This window comes from Cupressus sempervirens, chromosome 5 (genome assembly GCF_028749045.1).
Source record: "Cupressus sempervirens isolate cs-2001-9-10 chromosome 5, ASM2874904v1, whole genome shotgun sequence".
Taxonomy (NCBI): Eukaryota; Viridiplantae; Streptophyta; class Pinopsida; order Cupressales; family Cupressaceae; genus Cupressus; species Cupressus sempervirens.
Genome location: NC_143122.1, coordinates 876,397,160 through 876,416,481, shown reverse-complemented (window position 1 = coordinate 876,416,481; position 19,322 = coordinate 876,397,160). Strand labels below are relative to the sequence as shown.

The 19,322-nt window shown below is 32.6% G+C and overlaps 3 pseudogenes; all 3 read right to left on the bottom strand.

Moving 5' to 3' along the window:
* Window positions 1–2,421: 2,421 nt before the first annotated feature.
* Window positions 2,422–4,783, bottom strand: LOC149558728 (insulin-degrading enzyme-like 1, peroxisomal pseudogene; annotated as a pseudogene).
* Window positions 4,784–9,228: 4,445 nt separating this feature from the next.
* Window positions 9,229–11,550, bottom strand: LOC149558727 (insulin-degrading enzyme-like 1, peroxisomal pseudogene; annotated as a pseudogene).
* Window positions 11,551–15,835: 4,285 nt separating this feature from the next.
* Window positions 15,836–18,548, bottom strand: LOC149558726 (insulin-degrading enzyme-like 1, peroxisomal pseudogene; annotated as a pseudogene).
* Between the last annotated feature and the right edge of the window lie 774 nt (window positions 18,549–19,322).

The following is a 19,322-nucleotide window of genomic DNA, read 5'->3' as shown; positions in this document are numbered from 1 at the left end:
TTTCTATTAGTGTCAAATTCTTAAGTCATATCTAAGATAGAGCTAGTTAGTCATCACTATGACCAAGCTACTCTATATAGCCCAAATCATGTGTAAGACTTGTAAACAAATATCTATAGGCCAAGATTTATAGGAGTTGAGCAATTATTTATTCCCTTAGTATTTTTAGTACAAGTCAAGCCTAGTGAATGTCAAGAAAGTCAATTCTCATACATGCCAAGCTATGCAAAGGGTGTTGAGTACAATTGAGATTGAGCTATAGTAGTAGGGAATGGTAATAACTAAGCATCAAAGATAGTAAGTGTCGAGCAACACAGTTGAGATTACAATAAAAAATGATAAAATTTTTGAGTTAAACCATTTCAAGTTGACATAGACACGAAATTTTATATTTTAAGAGGTTGTTATAGAGACTTTCATGCATTTATGATGTAGATCGGAGATCCCTATTAGTAGTGAACAACCAATTAGAGATAAAAGGGAAGAGTCTAGAAAACTATATAGACATCTTTAAATAGATAGATATAAATACTATTTTCATATAGAGAGAATGATATGCATATAATCACAAAGAAGATCAAAATGGTGAAATCATAAACAATGCAAAGTAGGAAAAGGAAGAAAGTTTTGATATTGCATGTAAGAGAGAAGTTGTGAAGAACAAAGATAACAAGCTTATCAAGAAGTGAAGGACATAGTAAAGATATATCAAACTGAAGATCATATCATAATTAAAGAGAGAAGATCTTTAATCAATAGCAAAGTGTAGAGTAAATGATTATGCACTAAATTATAACTGAGTTACGGATAATCTCTTAATAGAGTGGTTTTAAAAATTCTTTTTTAAATCCCTTAACTTAGTCCTTAATTTATTGTTAGTGTAAAATCTTGTCACAAAGTAACATGGAATAGTTTTAATATCCTTTAATAGGGCATGCCCCTCACAGGGTAGATCATTAGAAGTGATCAAAATTGTAACCCTAATAGGCTAACTTTACTATTGTAGTAGTCAAGATTTTTTGTGTTAATCCCTACCCTAGTTTTACCTTCACCTTGGAGGTTTCTGGGTAACCAAATCTTTATGTTATGTGTTTTCTTTTCATGAATGGTAATGATAGTTAGATATACATGTTCTAACATATGATTTTATAATATTATGTTATGCATGAATTAGATATGAGATGGAAAATATGGTGAATAAAATAAAGTTGTGTCAAGGCACAAATTTTTTATAGATCCTAATTGACTTCCCCCCCTTAGTATATTGTTTCCCATTAAGACTTCCAATAGCTAAGATAATGAATGATAAGAACTAAAGTTGTTTAAGTATATAATTATTCCATTTGTACCTCTAGACCTTGAATAATTGATTCACCTCCCCCCTCCATTCCCTCTAAGTTATTCTAAATATTATAACATTATCTCCCTCAATTTCCATTATATATGTTAACTATTTATATCTCCTCACATTTTCATGGTAATTATGTGTTGGTAAATAGATTGGTTCTTTTTAATTTAAATCTCAAATGCCCAAATCTTAAAGAACAACTAGATACCAATAGTTGGATAATCTATCTTCAAGTTGATAGATTTCCTCTAAATTGAAAGGTACAACTCCCTTATCAAATGGTATTCAATGAATTTACTAGTTCCTAAACTAATTGGGTGCATTCTTAACTTGAGAATGGAAGAGGGAAAACCAAGCTCGCCCTAGACAGAACTAACTCAATTAGATTTTAGTTCCTAAAACTAGCCGATACCAAGAACCCACAATTCTTATGACTTGTCAACATTGGTAATGCAAAAATGAATATAGTAAATGTAAATACAATGAAACTAAAATGAAAACAAGATTAAACATCCTAATCTTTGTAACAAGAATAGTTGAAAATACTCTAATTTACAACCCATTCACCATTTGACTCAAGATGTAAGAAAGCGTTCAAAATTGAATACAACCATGCTCCAATTGATTATAATCAGAAAAAGTAACAACCAGATACTTTGATTTAGAATAAAACCTCTTTGTATTGAACACCACAAATAAAAACACTCTAACTTTATTTGCTCACATTTCCTTTGTCATATCAATTACAAAAATTAGAATATGAAATTCCCTAAATACATGAAAATTACTATCTCTTCTCTATCCCAGAAATACCTACCTTTGCAAAAAGGAAGAACCCCTTAATCCATCTAAAAAAATACCATAAATATTGTCCTCATGCAAACTATTTAATTTCTCTATTGGTGACTTTTTAGTTACTAAAATTGTCCTTTCAGTTTCTTACTTATGAATTTTCATATTTATGTCTTAATAGCTTTTGAGTTTCTCTTTCATATCTAAATCCATTTAAAATATTTCCAAAACTTTTCTTTTTATGCAGCACCGATTGGAACCTTTCAAATTCTAATGAAAAATCATTTAAATGAGATTTCCTTTTTAATAGAAGACTTGCCATCTACCCAATAATTATGTGCATGTATCATAAATACATTTTCTTGCCCCTTTATCTTCAACCTTGAGTCAATTAATGCATTGAAATTTGACTTAAACTTATCATCTGACATTGCATGAAGTTTGCTTTCAAACATCTTAAGAAATGCCTCCACTCTAATGTCCAGATCTGCAAGGTCCTTCACTATGGATTGAATAATGAACTAAGGTCCTTACATTCAAGAATAAATTCATGTCATAAGTAAAATAATATATCCAAGTTTCTCAACTAATTGAAGTTGGTAAAAGGCCAATTGCCTTGCAGTAAGAAAAAAAAGCTCTAGTTCAACATTTGTCTTGAGATTGTCTTGTTCTAGCTAAATGTAATGGTGTAGTGTAGAATTCTTGTCCTGATCATTTAGTCCCTCAATAGGATAGTAGAAATTTATGCTTGAGCCAAGTTTGAAAATTTTCCTTTCCAAATGTTGTGATGGAAAAAGTGGCTTGCATGCAGACAAAAGCCAACTAAACAAAGAGTCTTCAATAAACTCAACCAAAGATATTGATTCTATTGATGTCATATTACCTGGAACATAACTTTCCCTAAATGTTCATGAGATTATGTAGGGAGTGAATTTCATTAGGTCATCTACTTTGATATGAGGAATAATCTCAAGGAATTCAATTCTTTGCCACATACAATGCTCCAATAGTAATGAACAACAATAGAAAGCCTATTGATATGGCTGATGAAAATTGAAATTTAGATAATTCTTGAAGACCTTTTCCTTGATCATGGAAAATCTTTCCTACTTGACTTCAAAGTGCACTGTCTTTTCTAAAATCTTCTCAAGTAAAATTCTCATGTTGTGATTGTATCCAGTGATAGTCACCGGCAACCCCATTCTTGTATGGTCAATACTATAAGTAAGTCTAGCAACTTCTAAATAATAATCATACTCATTCAAATAATCCACTAGTAACTTTGTAAAAATATTTGTTAGAATCTTTTCCTTTGGTAAATTGTTTGATTCAAGATAGTTAAAGTCTAGCTTGATGAAAGCCTTTGAAGCAAAAACATTGTCTCTAATTTATACCACAATCTTGAAAATTTGGATTTCCACACTACAATGGGAAGTTTGACCTTTTCATCCTCTTGTTTGAGAGACGAGTTAGTGGGTATAAACATATTTAGCAAAGGCAATCCCAATCTTGAATTTGGTTATGAGTTTTCCTATTGCTTTATTAATTCATCCTTGAATTTCTCAAGGGAGAATGCAGTTCCATACCAAAGTTCAATTTCATTTGTGCAACCTTCAAATTGTTTTGAAGACTAGATCATTCTGGACCTACTTGGAAGAAGTTGATCCAAAACCATTTGAATTGTAATTAGATTAAACTTGGAAGGTAGCAATGATGCCACTGACCAATCTTCAAGTGGATACAACTCCATGTTTTAAATGATGTTCATTACATAGTTGATTGGTGAAATCTTATCTTGATAATGGAATTTTGTCTCACAAATGGCTTGTACCACATTAAATATTCATTCAAATATACCCATTTTTTGTAGAATATTAAGGTATTGAAATGTATACTCAACAATTTCTTCCACGTGTTCTTGGCTAGCATTATAAGCTCTATCATAATTCCAAAGAATGCATATTCAAAGCTACTTTCCATTTCCCCTACACTTAAACTAGTTGCCCATTCTAAGCTCTTCATAAGGAAAAACAAGGAACCATCTGATTCAGGCCCAATTAGGTGGCCAAGGTATCTTGAGGGAGCTTCCTTATAATTTTTTTTAGTTCAGGAGTAATAGACCATAAAATACCCAAATTGTGCCCCTCTTTTATGAGAATATTCTTAACCAATATTCGTAAGTGCTTTGAATGGCAAGGCTAACTAGCAAAACAAGGATGGCTCTATTGAGTATTCTTAATTCCTCTAAATTTTACTTCAACCAACTTTTCAAGTTCCTCAATGGTTTCTTTGCCATATACAACAAGGTGTATAAGATTTGAAGAATAATGTCTTTCGTAAAATTTAATTAGCTTATCTTTGATAGCCACTCCTTTTGATGTAAGCCAAGCATCCAATGTATCCTTGTTTCATGTACCAATGATCATTGAAACTTAGATGAGTTTATAATTGATTCCATTGCCAAACATCCACTAGAATATTTTTCTTATTTTTTGAATCAACAAAATTGATCTCTCTAGCTATTGCATCTTGTGAAATTAAGGAATTGATGAAAAATAGAGAAAATCTATCCAAAGCTTCTTCAAAATAGCCAACATTCACATCAAAATGGAAATTTGAATGTTCAGAACTATTATAGGCAGTTGATCAAGCATGACCTAGCACCATTCCATGAATAGATGGTGGACTCCCTTCTAGATTAGAATAACCTTGAAATAATCTATTGGATATATATACATTTGAATTGCTATTTGAACTTTGTGACTAGGTCTAGCCATGACCATATCTACCATCACAAGTACTAAAAGTACTGGCAGTTCCTAATACTTGACCTAATTTTATACCTCAACTAAGCCCTAACTTTGGTGAGATTACCTTAGTCCCATCCTCTTGCAATATATGTTCGTTACTGTAATTTGGATCCTAGTCTTTAGGATTTGGTGGTGGTGAATTGCATTCCAATCCCTCAGAAGCCCACTTTGTTGACATAGAAAGAATACCCAATGAACCAAAAGCACATGGATTAGTATTCTTTTTAGTATTAGATACAATTGATGTTGTATTGGTTCCATTTCCACATTTTTGTTTCCCATGTTGAAGATGAGCATTTTCTTGACCACCACGAGGGAAACCCATATAACCACCTCTAGAAGTCCCATTTGTAGATTTAGCAACACTTGAATACACATTTGTAGTGAAACTGGCTTGATAACCCTACCAATGTTGTGCTACATTTTCTAAGGTGGCACAGACAAACTGATAAGCATCCCTAATCCTCTATGTTTATAATACTATCCTATGGTAGCTACTTTAACCAAACCTATCACATGGATGCCACTCCTTGCAGATGATGTTGGACCATGCCTATGAAGGGAACCTATTGGTGAGCTAGATGGACCTTGCATTTGAGAGCTTGGAGTAGTAAGCTAAGAGGGACTAGCTCCCAATAACATTGGTTTTAACATGGCGCTAGAGGGACTTACACCAAGTGCATGCCCAAGAGCAACTTCTGACAACCTCCATGTTGTGTTAGGGCTTGTTCTAGGACTAGTACTACCATGGGTATTATGAGTCTGATTTATGATCCTATCTATAGTCAGTCGGTACTTGCTATAAACATTATTGGAGTCACCATAGCTATTGACAAGTTTTCACATAATCACCTTGACAGAGTGACATAGTATACATTTTTTGCCTTGGCTTCATTAGAGTATTTTTTCTCTGTTATGGAGGGTTCACCAGATCACTTTTGGTGAGATGAAGCACATAAATAGATTTATTTTGATAGTGATGCTCTTTGCTATGAATTTGATGTTTGGAAAATATTCAAATTGCTACTTCTCCACTGTCATGATTTCATGAATGGACTATGAAAGATGCATTAAGACATGAATTTCTCATGTCCTTCATTTCTCATATAGTTGTTTCAAAATATAAGCTTTTTTATGACAATAATTCATATTGAATACATGTTACAAGTTTCAAATCTGTAAAATTATCAAAATTTAATTTTCTTCACTTTGGTAGAAAATTTCAAAATAGCTTCTCCTCTTCTTTGTGAAAAGTCCCAAATGAGCTTCTCCCATGTCAAGAAAATTGGAAATCTAGTTCTACATCCCAATTCTAATTCTTCATTCTAATTCCAATTTCACTTCTTTTGGTATATTCAATCAAACAATTTTGAAGACTAACTCAATTATTTCTTTTTCTAAGTTAGATTATGAATATGAAGCTGAAGAAGCATAATAAATCATATCAAACTAAATCTATAATTTTGAATCAAAGCAATGAACTCTAAATTGTGGTATAGGAACTTTCACATCTGCATTAGAACTTTGATCTTTATCCTTCATAGAAACATTGTTAAGCAAACTAGAAACAATTTTGGGGATTCTTTATGGGGGCTGACTTTAATTTTTTTTAAAATGGTGTACTAAAAGTGCACCTACAGTTGACACTGAATGGGGATTATGTGCTACAAAGTACATAAAGAATCTAGAATCTCTAGTAGAAGACAAGTGCCTTATCCATTGGGCTACAGAGTCAAGCTAAGAAGAGGGTAAAAATAGAGTTGCTTGTCGAGATGGTGGAGGGGAGTGAGGCAAAACCAAAACTGGAAAAGTGAATAGCAACACAACAATGCAAGGAAAGACTAAACTAAACAAGCCAAAACTGGAAAGAAAAACATATTTACAAATAGGTGAGGAAACATCATCGAAAGGAGGGAGAGCATAATGAAACTCATACATGGTCATTAAGTAGTTGTGAAAAGAAAGAGACATTTTGGAACAATGCATGGTATCCCAATGAAGTAATCCATCTCAGTTGAAGTTTAATTACCACCTCAATACTTAAAATCAACTCAATAAAATGAAGAAATCTTATAAGCCAAATATTATATCCAAAGAGCCATATTTCATCATAGAATTGTATCCTTTCTTTATCCTTTTACATGGAAGATTCGAGGACATTCCCAACCTCAAATTGGAATGAAAATTTCTCAAATATCTCTAAGGAAAACACTTCATCATTTTTATCATTTAAACACTTAGAACTATCATAATTTGGAGAACTTTTTAGCATACTTGACAGCTTAAAATTTTGAACATGCCTCTCCAATTTTAGGATAAACCTTGACTGAAATAATTTCCTTATCCTCCTCACAAATTAAATCTAAAAATCTCCTATCCAAAATAGTGGCATAAGATGATAAATCAATATCTAAAGCTATTGGAGGAGCATCCCTTTTTTCAACAATTGGTAAGAGCTAAGAGATAACCTCTTCCTTGCAAGATAATTTGTTTGTTGAAATCATGGATGGTATCAACTACAGTAACTTTTTAACTTCTTCAATTTCAATCATACTTTCATCTTGAAATTCAAAGGAAGAATAACAAAACAATGATACTTCAACTATTTGACACGATGGAATTTTATCATAGCATACTACTGGAACCAATACATCTTCAATATTGCTTTATATTAACATAGAATCAAACTTCAAACTAAAATTTATTTTATTCTCAAAACAATTGACCTTTTCCTCATTCAAACAATCAGGCTGAAAATGTAAATTATAAAAACATCCATCATTACATACTTGAAGGTCATCTTGTATATGTTGTTCTTCTTCTTGTTCATGTGTCACATGTAATGAGATGATGTTGGGCTCCTCATTTTTAGCTTGCTAAAGATCTTCACATACATGCTCTAGTTCCTTGGGTTTTTGCACCGGTGATTTCTTCTTAATGAGGAAAGAGCCATAGGTAGCCTTCAACCAATTCACACTTCTTGCCATGTCTTCTATAACTTCTTCAATTGGGTTTTTGAATCCTAGGATAAAGCTAAAGAGATCTGAAACATCTTCATCTCTTGCTAGTATCCAATCTTTTAAAATTTCTAAATATTTCAAGAAATATTCCTGAACAAGCCACCAACCTCCATCCTAGGGAAGGTACCTCAAATTTTGAAAATGAAAGCACCTAATTGCTTGACCAAAAATTCTAAGAATTAAAAAAGCAGTAGAGATAATAATAAACTAAGGAAGTAAAACTCCACACTAATCTTCTTTTCTACCTCCCCAATAGAGTTGCAAAAAATATGTTGGTACATAGATTGGTTATTTTTAATTTAACTCTCAAATGCCCAAATCTAAAAGAACAACTAGATACCAATAGTTGGATAATCTATCTTCAAGTTGATAGATTTTCTCTAAATTGAATGGTATAGCTCCCTTATCAAATGGTATTCAATGAATTTACTAGTTCCTAAACTAATTGGGTACATTCTTAACCAGAGAATGGAAGACGGAAAACCAAGCTAGCCCTAGACAGAACTAACTCGAGATGATTTTAGTTCCTAAACCTTGCCAATACTAAGAACCCACAATTCTTATGACTTCTCAACATTGGTAATGCAAAAATGAATATTGTAAATGTAAATGCAATGAAATTGGAATGAAAAGAAGATCAAACATCCTAATCTTTGCAATAGGAACAATTGAAAATACTTTGATTTACAACCCATTCACCATTTGACTCAAGATGTAAGAAAGCATTCGAAACTAAATACAACCATGCTCCAACTGATTATAATAAGAAAAAGTAATAACAAAACACTCTAATTCAGAATAACACCTCTTTGTATTGAACAACACAAATAAAAATACTCTAACTTTATTTGCTCGTAATTCCTTTGCCAAATCAATTAAAAAATTAGAATACAAAATCTCCTAAATACATGAAAATTAAAATCTCCTCTCTACCCTGATAATACCTACCCTTGTAGAAAAAGAGAACCCCTTAATCCATCTCAAAATTTACCATACATATTATCCTCGTAGCAACTATTCAATTTTTTTGTTGGTGAATTTTTCGTTACTAAAACTATCCTTTTATTTTCTTATTTATGAATTTTCATATTTATGTCTTCACATCTTTCAATTTTCTATTTCATATTTAAATCCATTTCAAATATTTCCAAAACTTTGCTTTTTATGCAGCACCAATTGGAACGTTTCAAATTCTAAAGAAATTTCATTTAAATGAAATTTCCTATTTAATAGAAGACTTGTCATCTGCCTAATAATTCTATGCATGTATCATAAATACATTTTCTGGCCTCTTTCTTCTGAGCCTTGAATCAATTAACAAATTGACATTTGACTTAAACTGGTCATTTGACATTGCATGAAGTTTGCTTTCAAACATCTTAAGAAATACCTCCACTCTACTAATGAACTTGTGTAGGGTCCTTCACTATGGATTGAATAATGAACTACACTCCTTGCATTCCAGAATCATTTCGTGTCATAAGCACAATCATATTTCCAATTTTCTCAACTGATCGAAGCTGGTAAAAGGCCATTTGCCTTGCAATAAGGACAAAAAGCTCTAGTTCAACATTTGTCTTGAGATTGTCTTGTTCTAGCTAAATGTAATGGTGTAGTGTATAATTCTCATCCTGTTCATTTAGTCACTTAATAGGAAAGTAGAAATTTATGCCTGAATCAAGTTTGATAGTTCTCCTTTCCAAATTCTATGATGGAAAAAGTGGCTTGCATGGAGACAAATTCCCACTAAATAAAGAGTCCTCAATAAACTCAACTAGAGATATTGATACTATTTATGTCATATTACCTGCAACATAACATTCCATAATTTTTTGTGAGATTATGCAGGGAGATAACTTCATCAGGTTATCTACTTTGATTTGAGGAATAATCTCAAGGAATTCACTTCTTTTCCACATATGATGCTCCAATAGTAATGGACAATAATAGAAAGCCTATTGATATGGTTGATTAAACTTGAAATTTAGATAATTCTTGAAGACCTTCTCCTTGATCATGGAAAATCTTTCCTGCTTGAATTCAAAGTGTACTATCTTTTCTAAAATCTTCTTAAGCAAAATTCTCATCTTGTGATTGTATCCAATGACAATCACCTAGAACCAAATTCCTATATGGTCAATATTATAAGCAAGTCAAGCAACTTTTGCATAATAAGCATACTCATTCAAATAATCCACCAGTAACTTTGTAAAAATATTAGTTAGAATCTCTACTTCTAGTAAATTGTTTAATTTAGGATAGTTAAAGTCTATCTTGATTAAAGCTTTTGGATTAAAAACATTGTGTTTTATTTATATCACATCCTTGAAAATTTGGATTTCCACACTACAATGGGAAGTTTGACCTTTTCATCTTTTTGTTTGAGAGACAAGTTAGTGGGTACAAACATATTCAGTGAAGGAAATCCCAATCTTGAATTTGGTTCTAAGTTTTCATATTGCATTATTGATTCATCCTTGATTTTCTCAAGGGAGAATGTAGTTCCATACCAAAGTTTGGTTTCATTTGTGTAACCATCAAACTATTTTGAAGACTAGATCATTCTAGACCTACTTAAAAGAAATGATCCAAAACCATTTGAATTGTAATTAGATTAAACTAGGAAGGAAGCAATTATGCCACCAACCAATCTTCAAGTGGATACAACTCCATGTTTGAAACAATGTTTGTTACATAGTTGATTGGTGAAATCTTATCTTGATAATGGAACTTTGTCTCACAAATGGCTTGTACCTCATTAAATATTCATTTAGCCACACCCAATTTCCATAGAATATTGAGGTATTGAAATATATACACAACAATTTCTTCCATGTATTCTTGGCCGGCATCTATAAGCTCTATCACAATTCCAAAGAATGCATATTCAAAGCTACTTTCCATTTCTACTACACTTAAAATGGTTGCCCATCCCAAGCTCTTTAGAATGTAAAATAAGGAACCATCTACTTGGGGCCCAATTAGGTGACCAAGGTATCTTGAGGGAGCTTCCTTATATATTTTTTAGTTTAGGAGTAATAAACCATAAAATACCCAATGTGTGGCCATGTTTTATGGGAACATTCTTAACCAATATCTGTAAGTGCTACAAATGGTAAGGCTAACCAACAAAACGAGGATGGCTCTATTGAGTATTCTTAATTCCAATAAATTTAACTTCAACTAGCTTTTCAAGTTCCTCAATGGTTTCTTTACCATATACAACAAGGTGCATAAGATTTGAAGAATAATGTCTCTCATAAAATTTAATTAGCTCATCTCTAATACCCACTCCTTTTGATGTAAGCCTTGCATCTAATGTATCCTTATTTCATGTACCAAATTTGTGATAAGGATGATTATTGGAACTTAAATTATTTTATAAATGATTCCATCGCCAAACATCCACTAGAATATTTTTCTTTTTCTCTGAATCAACAACATTGATCTCTCTAGCAATTGCATCTTGTGACATTAAGGGATTGATGAAAAATTGAGAAAATCTATCCAAAACTTTTTCAAAATAGCTAGCATTTACATCAAAATGGAAATTTGTATGTAAAGAACTAGTATAGGCATTTTATCGAGCATAACCTAGCACCATTCCATGAATAGATGGTGGACTCCCTTCTGGATTAGAATAACCTTGAACTAATCCATTGGATCTATATACATTTGAATTTCTATTTGAACTTTGTGATTGGGTATGGCCATGACCATATCTACCAACACCAGTACCAGTAGTATAGGAAGTACCTTATACTTGACCTTATCGTATACCTCCACTAAGCCCTGAGTTTTTTGAGATTACCTTAGTCCCATCCTCTTGCAATAGAAGTTGATTACTATAATTTTGATAATAGTCTCTAGGATTTGGTGGTGGTGAATTGCATTCCAATCACTCAGTAGCCAACTCTATTTAGGTTGGAAGAATACCCAATAAACTAGAAGCACATAAATTGGCATTCTTTTCAGCATTAGATACAACTGATGTTGTATTGGTTCCATTTCCACCTTTTTGTTTCTCATGTTGAAGATAAGCATTTCCTTGACAACCATGAGGGGAACCCATATAACCACCTCTAGAATTTCCATCTATAGAGATAGCAACACCTAAATCCACATTTCTAGTGAAACTAGCCTAATAACTCTACCAATTTTGTGCTACACATTTTAAGGTTGCACGTGCAAATTGATAAGCATCCCCAATCCTCTAAATTTATGATACTATTGTACAAAAGCTACTTTACCCAAACCTATCACATGGATGCTACTCCTTGCAAGTGATGTTGGACCATACCTACTAGGGGAACCTATTGGTGAGCCAGATGGACCTTGCATCTGGGAGCTTGGAGGAGTAAACTAAGAGGGATTGGCTCCCAATAATATTGGTCTAAACATGGTACTAGACAGACTTACACCAAGTGCATGCCTAGGAGCAACTTGTGACAACCTCCATTTTGTGTTAGGGCTTGTTCCAAGACCAGTACTACCATGGGTATTATGAGTCTAACTATTGATCCTAGTTGTAGTTAGATGGTACCTAGTATAAATATTATTGGATTCACCATAACTATTGGTGAGTTTTCACATAGTCACTTCAATGGAGTTTCGTAGTATACATTTTTAGCCTTGGCTTCATTAGAGCATTTTTTCTTTATTATGGAGGATTCAAAAGATCACTTTTGGTGAGATGAAGCACATAAATAGATTTATTTTGATAGCCATGATCTTTGCTATGAATTTGATGTTTGGTGGAAATTCAAACTTCAACTTCTCTACTGGTGGGATTTCATGAATGGATTATGAAAGATGCATTAAGACATGAATTTCCCATGTCCTTCATTTCTCATATAGTGATTTCAAAATCTCATCTATTGTATGACAATAATTCATATTGAATACATGTTACAAGTTTAGAATCTGTGGAATTATCAAAATTTAATTTAATTTTCTTTGGTAGAAAATGTCAAAATAGCTTCTCCCATGGTGGGAAAATTGGAAATCTAGTTCTGCATCCCAATTCTAATTCTACATTCCAATTCCTATTCTACTTATTTTTGAATATTCAATCAAACAATTTCAAATATTAACTCAATTGTTTCTTTTTCTAAGTTAGATTATGAAAATGAAGCTAAAGAAGCATAATAAATCATATCAAACTAAATCTATAATTCTGAATCAAAGCAATGAACACTGAATTATGGCATAGAAACTTTCAAATCTGCATTAGAGCTTTGATATTTATTCTTCATAGAAACATTGATAAGAAAACTAGAAACAATTGTTGGGAATTCTTTACTGTGGGTGACTTTAAAAGTTTTTAAAATGGTGTACTGAAAGTGCACCTATAGCTAGCTCTGAATGGGGATTATGTGTTGCAAAGTCATAACAAATCTAGAATCTCTAGTAGAAGACAAGTGCCTTATCCATTGGGTTACATAATCAAGCCAAGAAGAGGGTAAACATAGAGTTGCTTGTTAGAAGAGTAGAGGGGAGTGAGGAAAAACCAAAACTAGGATAGCGAACAGCAACACAAAAATACAAGAAAAGACTAAACTAGGCAAGCCAACATTGGAAAGAAAAACATATTTACAAAGAGGTGGGGAAACCTCATCAAAATGACAGAGAGCATAATGAAACTTATATATGACCATTACCTAGTTGTGAAAAGAAAGAGCCATTTTGGAACAATGCATGGTATCCCAATGATGTAATCCATCTCAATTGAAGTTTTTTCATAGAATTCTAGGTTTTCTTTATCCTTTTGAATGGAAGATTCAAGGCTATTCCCAGCCTCAAATTGGAACAAAAATTTCTCAAATATCTCCAAAGAAAACACTTCATCATCTTTATCCTTTAAACACTTAGGATTGTCATAATTTGGAGGACTTTCAGCATACTTGATAGCTTCAAATTTTGAACACACCTCTCCAATTTTAGGATAAACCTTGACTAAAATAATTTCCTTATCCTCCTCACAAATTAAATCTGAAAATATTCTATACAAAAAAGTGGCATAGAATGATGAATCAATACCTGAAGCTATTGGAGGAGCATCCCTTTCTTCAACAATTGGTAAGAGCTAGGAGATAACCTCTTCCTTGTAAGATAATGTGTTTATTGAAATGATGGATGGTATCAACTGTGGTAACTTTTTAAATTCTTCAGTTTCAACCATACTTTCATCTTGAAACTCAAAGGAAGAATTAGAAAATAATGATCCTTCAACTATTTGACATGATAGAATTTTATCATAGCATATTGCTGGAACCAATACATATTGAATATTGGTTTCTATTAACATAGGATCAAACTTCAAACTGAAATTTCCTTTATTCTCAAAACAATTGACCTTTTCCTCATTCAAACAATCAAGCTGAAAATGTAAATTATAAAAACATCCATCATTACTTACTTGAAGGTCATCTTGTATATGTTCTCCTTCTTCCTATTCATGTGATGCATGTAATGAGATGATGTTGGGCTCCTCATTTTCAGCTTGCTGAAGATCTTCACATGCATGCTCTTGTTCCCTAGGTTTTTGCACCATAGATTTATTATTAATGAGGAAAGAACCATAGGTAACCTTGAACCAATTCACACTTCTTGCAATGTCTTCTATAACTTCTTCCGTTGCATTTTTGAATCTTGGGATAAAGATAAAGATGTCTAAAACATCTTCATCTCTTGTTGGCATCCAATCTTTTAAAATTTCCTAATATTTCAAGAAATATTCCTCAATAAAGCTACCAACCTCCATTCTAGGGAAGGTACCTCAAATTCTAAAAATAAAAGTACCAAACTTCTTGACCACAAATTTTGAGAATTAAAAACATAGTTGCCAATATCCAAGCGCAGGGATAATAATAAACTGGGGAAGTAAAATTCCACACTAATCTTCTTTTTCACCTCCCTAGTAGAGTTGAGAAAAAATTGTTGGTAAATAGATTGGTTCTTTTTAATTTAAGTCTCAAATGCCCAAATTTGAAAGAACAACTAGATACCAATAGTTGGATAATCTATCTTTAGGTTGATAGATTACTTCTGAATTGAAAGGTACAACTTCCTTATCAAATGGTATTCAATGAATTTACTAGTTCCTAAACTAATTGGGTACATTCTTAACCTAAGAATAGAAGAGGGAAAACCAAGCTAGCCCTAGATAGAACTGACTCAAGTAGAATTTAGTTCCTAAACCTAGCCAATACCAAGAACCCACAATTCCTCTGACTTCTCGACATTGGTAATGCAAAAATGAATATTGTAAATGTAAATGCAATGAAACTAGAATGAAAAGAAGATTAAACATCCTAATGTTTGCAACAAGAATAGTTGAAAATGCTCTGATTTACAACCTATTCACCATTTGACTCAAGATGTAAGAAAGTGTTCAAAACTAAATACAACCATGCTTCAATTGATTATATTTAGAAAAAGTAATAACCAAATACTTTGATTTAGAATAAAACATCTTTGTATTGAACACTGGAAATAAAAATACTTTGTCTTTATTTGCTCATAATTCCTTTTCCAAATCAATTACAAAAATCAAAATACAAAATCCCCTAAATACATGAAAGTTACTATCTCCTCTAGCAATACCTAACCTTGCAGAAAAGAAGAACCCCATAATGAATCTACAAATTTACCATAAATACAATCCTTGTAGCTATTGTTCAGTTTCTCTATTGGTGACTTTTTAGTTACTAAAACTGTCCTTTTAGTTTCTTACTTATGACTTTTCATATTTATGTCTTCACAACTTTTGAGTTTCTCCTTCATATTTAAATCCATTTCAAATATTTCCAAAACTTTGCTTTTTATGCAGCACCAATTGGAACCTTTAAAATTCTAAAGAAATATCATTTAAATGAGATTTTGTATTTAATAGAAGACTTGTCATCTACCCAATAATCATGTGCATGTATCATAAATACATTTTCTTGCCCCTTCCTCTTGAGCCTTGAATCAATTAATGCATTGACATTTGACTTAAACTCATCATCTAACGTTGAATGAAGTTTGCTTTCAAACATCTTAAGAAATGCCTCCACTCTAATGTCTAGTTGTGCAGGGTCCTTTACTATGGATTGACTAATGAATTACACTCCTCACATTCCAAAATCATTTTGTGTCATAAGTACAAGAATATATCCAAGTTTCTCAGTTGATCAAAGCTAGTAACAAGCCAGTTGCCTTGCAGTAAGAACAAAAAGCTCTAGTTCAACATTTGTCTTGAGATTGTCTTGTTCTAGCTAAATGTAATGGTGCAGTGTAGAATTCTCATCATGTTCATTTAGTCGCTCAAGAGGATAGTAGAAATTTATGCCTGATTGAAGTTTTACAATTCTCCTTTCCAAATGTTATGATGGAAAATGTGGCTTGCATGGAGATAAATTCCCACTAAACAAAGAGTCTTCAATAAAGTCAACTAGAGACATTGATTTTGTTGATGTCATATTACCTGCAACATAGCATTCCATAAATGTTTGTGAGATTATGCATGAAGAAAATTTCATCAAGTCATCTACTTTGATTTGAGGAATAATCTCAAGGAATTCACTTCTTTGCCACATACGATGCTCCGATAGTAATGAACAATAATAGAAAGCTTGTTGATATGGTTGATGAAACTTGAAATTCAGATAATTCTTGAGGATCTTTTCCTTGATCATGACAAATATTCACTACTTGACTTCAAAGTCTACTATCTTTTCTAAAATCTTCTCAAGAAAAATTCTCATCTTGTTATTATATCCAGTGACAATCCCCTAGAACCCCATTCCTGTACGGTCAATACTGTAAGCAAGTCGAGCAACTTCTACATCCTAAGCATACTCATTCAAATAATCCACTAGTACCTTTGTAGAAATATTTGTTAGAATCTCTACCTCTGGTAAATTTTTTGATTCAAGAAAGTTAAAGTCCATATTGATGAAAGCTTTTGAAGTCAAAATATTATGTCTAATTTATACCGCAACCTTGAAAATCTAGATTTTTACACTACAATGGGAAGTTTGACCTTTTCATCCTCTTGTTTGAGAAGACAAGTGAGTGGGTATAAACATCTTTTGGAAAAGGCAATCCCAATCTTGAATCTGGTTTTGAGTTTTCCTATTGCATTACTGATTCATCCTTGATTTTCTCAAGGAAGAATGGAGTTCTATACCAATGTTCAGTTTCAGTTGTGCACTGTTTTGAAGAATAGATCATTTTGGACCTACTTGGAAGAAGTTGATCCAAAACCATTTGAATTGTAATTGGATTAAACTTGGAAGGAAGTAATGATGCCACCAAGTGATCTTCAAGTGGATACAACTCCATTTTTGAAACAATGTTTGTTACATAGTTGAGTGGTGAAATCTTATTTTGATAATGGAGCTTTATCTCACAAATAGCTTATACCTCATTAAATATTCATTTAGCCATACCCATTTTCTGTAGAATATTGAGGTATTGAAATGTATACTCAACAATTTCTTCCATGTGTTCTTGGCTAGCATCTATAAGCTCTACCATAATTCCAAAGAATGTATATTCAATGCTACTTTCCATTTCCCTTGCACTTAAGCTAGTTGCCTATCCCAAGTTCTTTAGAAGGAAAAATAAGGAACCATTTACCTTGGGCCCAATTAGGTGATCAAGGTATCTTGAGGGAGCTTCTTTATAATTTTCTTTTAGTTCAAGAGTAATAGGCCATAAAATACACAACGTGTGGCCCTCTTTTATGGGAATAGTCTTAACCAATATCTATAAGTGCTTTGAATGGCAAGGTTGACCATCAAAACAAGGACATCTCTATTGAGTATTCTTAATTCCACTAAATTTCACTTCAACTAGCTTTTCAAGTTCCTCAATGGTTTCTTTACGATATACAACAAGATACATAAGATTTGAAGAATAATTTCTCTCATAAAATTTTGTTAGCTCATCTCTGATACCCACTCCTTTTGATGTAAGCCTTGCATCTAATTTATCCTTTTTCATGTACCAAATTTGTGATAAGGATGATCACTAGAACTTAAATGATTTTATAACTGATTCCATTGCCAAACATCCACCAGAATATTCTTCTTATTTTCTAAATCAACAACATTGATCTCTCTAGCTATTGGATCTTGTGACATTAAAGGACTAATGAAAAATTGAGAAAACCTATCCAAAGCTACTTCAAAATAGCCAGAATTTACATCAAAATGGAGATTTCTATGTTCACAACTAGTACAGGCATTTGATTGAGCATAACCTAGCACCCTTCCATGAACAGATGGTGGATTCCCTTATGGATTAGAATAACCTTGAACTAATCTATTGGATCTATATACATTTGAATTTCTATTTGAACTTTGTGACTAGGTATGGCCACAACCATATCTACCAACACCAGTACCAAAAGTATTGGTAGTACTTGATACTTGACCTTATCGTATACCTCCACTAAGCCCTAACATGGATGCCACTCCTTGCAGGTGATGTTGGACCATACCTACTAGGGGAACCTATTGGTCAGCCAAACGGACCTTGCATCTGAGAGCTTGGAGGAATAAACTGAGAGGGACGGGCTCCCAATAACATTGGTCTAAACATGGCACTAGAGGGACTTACATGAAGTGCATGCCAAGGAGGAACTTGTTACAACCTCCATCTTGTATCAAGGCTTGTTCAAAGATCATTACTAAGAAAGGTAGTCTGACTATTGATACTAGCCGCACTTAGCTGGTACCTAGTATAAATATTATTGGAGTCATCATAGCTATTGGTAGGTTTTCACATAATCACTTTGACAAAGTGCCATAGTATATGTTTTTCACCTTGGCTTCATTAGAGTAATTTCACTCTGTTATGGAGGATTCATAGGATAACTTTTGGTGAGATAAAGCACATAAATAGATTTATTTGATAGCCATGCTCTTTGCTATGAATTTGATTTTCGGTAGAAATTTAAACTTCTACTTCTCCACTAGTAGGATTTCATGAATGGACTATGAAAGATGCATTAAGACATGAATTTCCCATGTCCTTCATTTCTCATATAGTGCTTTCAAAATCTAAGCTTTTGTATGACAATAATTCATATTGAATACATGTTACAAGTTTAGAATTTGTGGAATTATAAAAATTTAATTTGCTTCACTTTGGTGGAAAATGTCAAAATAGATTCTTCTCTTCTTTGCAAAAAGTCCCAAATGAGCTTCTCCCATGGAAGGAAAATTGGAAATATGGTTCTACATACCAATTCTAATTCTCCATTCTAATTCCAATTCTTCTTCTTTTTGTATATTCAATCAAACAATTTTGAAGACTAACTCAATTGTTTCTTTTTCTAAGTCAAATTATGGACATGAAGCT